The 7,206-nt window shown below is 37.8% G+C and overlaps 1 pseudogene; it reads left to right on the top strand.

Moving 5' to 3' along the window:
* Positions 1 to 6,442: 6,442 nt before the first annotated feature.
* LOC133069668 (V-type proton ATPase subunit e 1-like) lies at positions 6,443 to 6,678 on the top strand (annotated as a pseudogene).
* Positions 6,679 to 7,206: the final 528 nt, after the last annotated feature.

Raw genomic sequence — 7,206 nt, 5'->3', positions numbered from 1 at the left:
CTGCTAGTATAAAAGGAGCTTGAATTCTAACTCAGACAAGATGGTTCTTTGGAACACGAGTCCACCATCTTATTGGTCTGTTGGCTTTCTGAATTAAGTCGCTATTCCTTGCCCCAACAACTAGTTTCTCAGTTTATCGGCTTCTAGTGTGGCGAGCATGTGAGCTTGGACTCGGCATCACTTTGTTCGGGAATTCTTCCGCATGTTTCTGTATCACTCCCTCTTTCCTACTATTCAGGTCTTCAGATGGCTGTTAAAATTTCTCTTCTGAGTGAGCCTCTTGGACTTTTCTACACAAAAGGAATCATTTGCCCATGGTCATCTATTTATTTAGTGCTATTTTGTTATATTCATAACTCTCATCATGAAAAGAATTATATCATTCATATATTCATACTTACTTGACTAGCTCTCCCACTCACTGAAGCCTCCAAGAGGGTAGGGTGTTTTTTGTTGCTTTGTTTTTCATGGCTGAATCCCTGCAGTGTAGGAAAGTACCTGGAACGTGGTAGAGGGTCATTAAATATTGCTGCATGAATGAACAAAATAACTGAATAAAATGAATGTGCCCAGCTTCAAGGAGATTTTGTGAAAATCTTTGCTTCTTTTCCTCTGGCATCACATTAAAGACAGTCGAGAGTTTTAAGTTCAGTAGTTTTCCAAGAATGTGTGCATTTAAAAGGAAGTGTCTAGGAAGCAATATCAAACCACAAGCTAGTAGAATGACTGTCTAATGCAGGCATTCAGAGCCTGTGCCTAATTGGTATTTTTAAATATAAAAGGATGTATTTAATGGGGATTAAATTTTTCTATCTACTTTTATGGTTTTCATATATGTGTGTGTGTGTCTGTGTGTGTGTGTGTGTATACATATAAGGAGAGACAACAACTAGATAGAAGATATTTTAAAATATTGAAGCTTCTTTAATAATAGCAAAAGACATAACACTTCTACAAGAAACTTAACTAGAAATGTAGATAACGTATATAAAGAAAACTAAGACTCCCTGATCAAGGCGCAATGTAAACTTTTCTAACTGATATTTTTGAGCAGAGGTATTAACCCTTAACACATCACCTAACTGCTAAGCTGTGTCAACACTAAGAGTCATAAAGGATGACAATGTTGAATTTTAACTGATCCTAGAAAATGGTGAAGGTTGAGAAATCCTGTCTACCTTTGCGTCCTGGAAAATGATTTACTGTGAAATATCACCCTTCTTTACATAACATAGATAAGACTCATGGGTTCCCCACTTGTTTACCTGTGACAAGGTCAGACACAGTCCTTTCAAATTTCCATTCTTTGTCTCATAAGTAGTTACTGAACTACTTGCCCCCATTGATCAATGGATACAAAATACTTCTGATTTTGTTCTCCTTCCCCTAAGTGCCTGAACCTTGCCCCTCACTCAGGTCAGCACACAGCCCCTACTGAGAATGCACCAGGCTCAGGGTGAAACGTTCTTTACTGTCTGATCATGCCACCCTTTCCTCCTGCCCCCCCATACTCAGTTCCTCCCAGTCCTCTTTAGGACCCTCTATTACTTTGCTAACTCTTGGGACTTTTGCAGATCTTGGGGTCACAGTACTCTCCCTTCCTTCCACTCCCACCTTGCAATACTCTCTTTCATAAAAAAAATGTCTCCTTGATAAGTTTGAATTTGTTATTTAACAAAGTATGAGAAAGTATAAAGTATAACAAAGTATAAAGAAAACTGAGCACCAAAGAATTGAGGCTTTTGAACTGTGGTGTTGGAGGAGACTCTTGAGAGTCCCTTGGGCTGCAAGGAGATCCAACCAGTCCATCCTGAAGGAAATCAGTCCTGAATATTCATTAGAAGGACTGATGCTGAAGTTGAAACTCTAATACTTTGGCCACCTGATGCGAAGAGAAAGACCCTGAGGCTGGGAAAGATTGAAGGCAGGAGGAGAAGGGGACAACAGAGGATGAGTTGTTTGGATGGCATCACTGACTCAATGGACATGAGTCTGAGTAAACTCTGGGAGTTGGTGATGGACAGGGAGGCCTGGCATGCTGCAGTGGACGGGGTTGCAGAGAGTTGGACACGACCAAGCAACTGAACTGAATTATGACTTCTTTCCTTCTACTATCTTCAGGTTTTGTGTGTTCTTCCTGTTAATTTCTTTAGGTGTCAGGTTAGATTGCTAGTGATTTGTTCTTGTTTTCTGAGGTAAGCTTTCATTGCTATAAACTTCCTCTGATAAGTGTTTTGCTGCAACCCATAGGTTTTGGATCATTCTCTTGCATCTGGTGTCTACCCACGGGTGGGTAAGGCTGGTTCAGGGCCTACAGCAGACTTTCTGGAGGGAAAGGCAGGGACCCCTGCATGTGGAACTGGAGACAGAACAACTTGGATTCCCATTATTCTCTTCCATGAACCAACTTTAAAAGTTATTTCACCTCTCTTTTAATATAACTGTGGATTAATTTATTAAAATTTTTTTAATGTTTAAACTTTTATATGATTTAAAATGCTACTTTCCATTTTTAATTATTACAGAATATTGACTATATCCCCCATGGTTTTCTAAATTTAGTTTTTATTTTATATTAGAATATAATTGATCTACAATTTTTGCAGTACAGATGTACTGCAAAGTGATTCAGTTACACATATGCTTAATTGCCTCTGTTGTGTCTGATTCTTTGTTCCCCTATAGACTGTAGCCCACCAGGCTCCTCTGTCTATGGGATTCTCCAGGCAAGAATACTGGGGTTGGTTGCCATGCCCTCCTCCAGGGGATCTTCTCAGCCCAGGGATCAAACCTGAGTCTCCTGCATTGCCGGCAGATTCTTTACCACTGAGTCACTGGGAAAGTCCCCAGTTACACATATACATATACCCATTCTTTTTCAGATTCTTTTCCCATATAGATTATTACAGAATATTTAGTAGAGTTCCCTGTGCTATACAGTAGGTCCTTGTTGATTATCTGTTTTATATGTGGTAGTGTGTATATCTTAATCCAAGACTCCTAATTTATCCCTCCTCCCCCAGCCTTTCCCCTTTGGAAACCATAAATTTGTTTTTAATGTCCACGAGTCTGTTTCTGTGTTGTAAAATAAGTTAATTTGCATCATTTTTTAGATTCCACATGTAAGTGATATCATATGATATTTGTCTTTCTCTTTTACTTCACTTAGTACGGTAATCTCTAGGTTCATTCATGTTGCTGCAAATAGCCTTATTTCATTCTTTTTTTTTTTTTTTTTCTCTAAACATCATCAACTTTTTTTTTTTTAATTTTTTTAATTTTTTTATTTTTTTATTATTATTATTATTTTTTTTTTCCAGTGGGTTTTGTCATACATTGATATGAATCAGCCATGGATTTACATGTATTCCCAATCCCGATCCCCCCTCCCACCTCCCTCTCCACCCGATTCCTCTGGGTCTTCCCAGTGCACCAGGCCCGAGCACTTGTCTCATGCATCCCACCTGGGCTGGTGATCTGTTTCACCATAGATAGCATACATGCTGTTCTTTTGAAATATCCCACCCTCACATTCTCCCACAAAGTTCAAAAGTCTGTTCTGTATTTCTGTGTCTCTTTTTCTGTTCTGCATATAGGGTTATCGTTATCACCTTTCTAAATTCCATATACATGTGTCAGTATGCTGTAATGTTCTTTATCTTTCTGGCTTACTTCACTCTGTATAATGGGCTCCAGCTTCATCCATCTCATTAGGACTGGTTCAAATGAATTCTTTTTAATGGCTGAGTAATATTCCATGGTGTATATGTACCACAGCTTCCTTATCCATTCATCTGCTGATGGGCATCTAGGTTGCTTCCATGTCCTGGCTATTATAAACAGTGCTGCGATGAACATTGGGGTGCACGTGTCTCTTTCAGATCTGGTTTCCTCAGTGTGTATGCCCAGAAGTGGGATTGCTGGGTCATATGGCAGTTCTATTTCCAGTTTTTTAAGAAATCTCCACACTGTTTTCCATAGCGGCTGTACTAGTTTGCATTCCCACCAACAGTGTAAGAGGGTTCCCTTTTCTCCACACCCTCTCCAGCATTTATTGCTTGTAGACTTTTGGAATAATATTCCATTGTGTATATATACCATGCTTCCTTTATTTTTCTGTCGATGGACCTTAAGATTGTTTGCATGTCTTGACTATCGTTAGTGCTACTATGAACATTGGAGTGCATGTATCTTTTTAAATTATGGTTTTCTTTGCATACATAACCAGAAATGAATCATATGGTAGCTCTGTTTTTAGTTTTTTAAGGGATTTCCATAATGGGTGTACCAATTTACATTCCCACCAGCAGCATTAGGAGGGTTCCTTTTTCTCCACATCCTCTCTAGCATTTATTATGTATAGACTTTTTAATAATGGCCATTCTGAGTGATGTGAGGTGATACCTCATTGTGGTTTTGACTTGCATTTCTCTAAGAATGAGTGATGTAGAGCATCTTTTCATGTGTTTTTTGGCCATCTGTATGACTTCTTTGGAGAAAAGTCTATTTAGATATTCTGCCCATTTCTTGACTGGATTGTTTATTTTTGTGATAGTGAGCTGCATGAGCTGTTTGTATATTTTAAAGATTAATTCCTTGTTGGTTACATCATTCACAAATATTTTCTCCCATTCTGTGGGTTGTCTTTTTGTTTATGGTTTCCTTTGCTATGCAAAAGCTTTTGACTTTTTTTTTTTAAATAAGCAACCTTTACTATGAGTTTGATCTTTTTTTCTTTATTTTTAATTGAAGGATAATTGCTTTACAGTATTGTTTTGATTTCTAGCTTTTAACTTTAATTAGATCCTACTTGTTCATTATTGTTTTTATTTCCACTACTCTAGGAGGTGGATCCAAAAAGATACTGTTGTGATTTGTGTCAAAGTATGTTCTGCCTATGTTTTTCTCATAGGAGTTTCAGGGCATCTGGTCTTCCATTGAAGTCTTTAACCCAATTTGGGTTGTTGTGTAAGGTGTTAGAGGATGTTCTAATTTTATTTTTTACATGGAGTTTTCAAGTTTTCCCAACACCACTTAGTGAAGCGACTGTCTTTATTATATAGTCTCGCATTCGTTGTTGTAGATTAATTGACCACAGGTGCATGGTTTACTTCTGAGCTTTCTATCCTCTTCCATTGGTCTATATTTCTGTTTTCTTGTGTCAATACCATACTGTCTTGATTATTGTTATTCTGGAGAAGGAAATGGCAACCCACTCCAGTATTCTGGCCAGGAGAATCCCATGGACAGAGGAGCTACAGTCCATGGGGGTCACAAAGAGTCATACAAGAGTGAGCATGCAGCATGTAGTATAATCTGAAGTCAGGGAGCCTCATTTCTCCAGCTCCATTTTCCTTTCTCAGGATTGCTTTGGCTATTCAGCGTCTTTTGTGTTTCTATGCAGACTTAAAACTTTTTTGCTTTAGTTCTGTGAAAAGCGTCATTGTTAATTTCATAGGGATTGCATTGAATTTGTCTTGGGTAGTATAGTCATCTTGACAATATTGAATCTTCCAATCCAATAACATGGTATATCTTTCCATCTCTTTGTGTCATCTTCGATTCCTTTCATCAGTATCTTATAGTTTTCAGAGTACAGGTCCTTTGTCTTCTTAGGTATGTTTATTCTTAGGTACTTTATTCTTTTTGTTGTGATGGCACATGAGCTTGTTTCCTTAATTTTTCTTTCTGATCTTTCACTGCTAGTGTATAGATATGCAAGAGATTTCTGTGTATTAATTTTGTATCCTACAACTTTAAATTAATGGATGAATTCTAGTAGTTTTCTGGTAGCATCTTTACTTTCCATTTACAGTTATTACAGAATAGTGGCTATATTCCACATGTTATACAATACATCCATAAGCTTATCTTACATGCAGTAGTTTGTACCTGTCATTCCCACCCTTCTATATTCCATCTCCCACTCCCCACTTGTAACTGTGTTTGTCCTCTATGAGCCTGCTTCTTGTTTGTTTTATTCATTCATCTGTTGTATTTTTTAGATTCCATATATAAATGATATCATTTGGTATTTCTCTTTCTCTGTATAACTTATTTCACTTAGCGTAATGCCTTCCAAGTCCATCCATGTTGTTGCAAATGGCAAAATTTAGTTCTTTTTTATGGCTGAGTGGTATCCTATTGCATGCATGTAGATATATATATGTATGCTTATATGTAGATATATACATGTATGTATATGTAGGTAAAACTTCTTTATCCATTCATCTGTTAATTGACACTTAAGTTGTTGTTAGTTCACCTCTTTGAGCTTCCATTTCTTTACAAATAAATAAAGATAATGATATTTTTAAAAAAGAAAATAACTTTGCTATAAGAAAGCTATGAGAGAGATACATAACTTGGTACTGGCATAGACCAGACACTTAATAAATATGAGCTTCATTTCCTCTATCACAAGCACACAGCGTGAGACCCCATGACCTATCCTGGCCTCACCGTGCCTCTTAGTGTGATGAGCATGTTCTGGGTCTTCACCAGCTTCCTGGTGCCCTGGTTCATCCCTAAGGATCCCAACCAAGGAGTTACCATCAGTATGTTGGTGACCTGTTTTGTTTGTTCCTCTTTTGGCTGATTGCAATTCTGGCCCACATCAGGCCTCTCTTTAGAACACACTTGAAAAATGAAACTGTCTGTTACCTCTAGTATCATTGACCTTGAGGAAGAAGGCTTGCTTGCCTGTGATCAGTCATTGAGGTCACAAAGAGAGCTCCTCTAGATGCAAAATCACTTCCATACCCAGACCACCTTCCTTGATTCGCTCCCTTTGGCCATCAGCTGCCTTAAATGTTCACACCACATTTGTACATCTTATTCTACAGTGCAGTAATTTTTTCCTATCACCATTTTTACACTTTGATGAGTGATGTGCCCACTTAATCTAAACTGTGCTGCCTCAATGAAATGATTAGGTACTCTTCTGAGATCAAAAGTGATGTTCTTCTGAGAGATAATGTTACTCTCTCCTTGGAACCAGTGATTTTGAAGATGGCTCCTACCTGCTCACAACATGAGAATCAGTGAAGTGTTTAAAAATGTTAACATGACAATAAGACTCCAGGGGGGCTGTCAGTAGGAAAACTTGTTCAGAGGGAAAATTTGTCCCACCAGAATTATACCAAAGTATATTATCAGAATGAATTTCTTATTTATACTACCTTTTGGGATAATTTTTTTTTCTGC

The sequence above is a fragment of the Dama dama genome, chromosome 14 (genome assembly GCF_033118175.1).
Source record: "Dama dama isolate Ldn47 chromosome 14, ASM3311817v1, whole genome shotgun sequence".
Lineage (NCBI taxonomy): Eukaryota > Metazoa > Chordata > Mammalia > Artiodactyla > Cervidae > Dama > Dama dama.
Note: the sequence above shows the minus strand (reverse complement) of the source record. Positions and strands in the feature narration are given on the sequence as shown.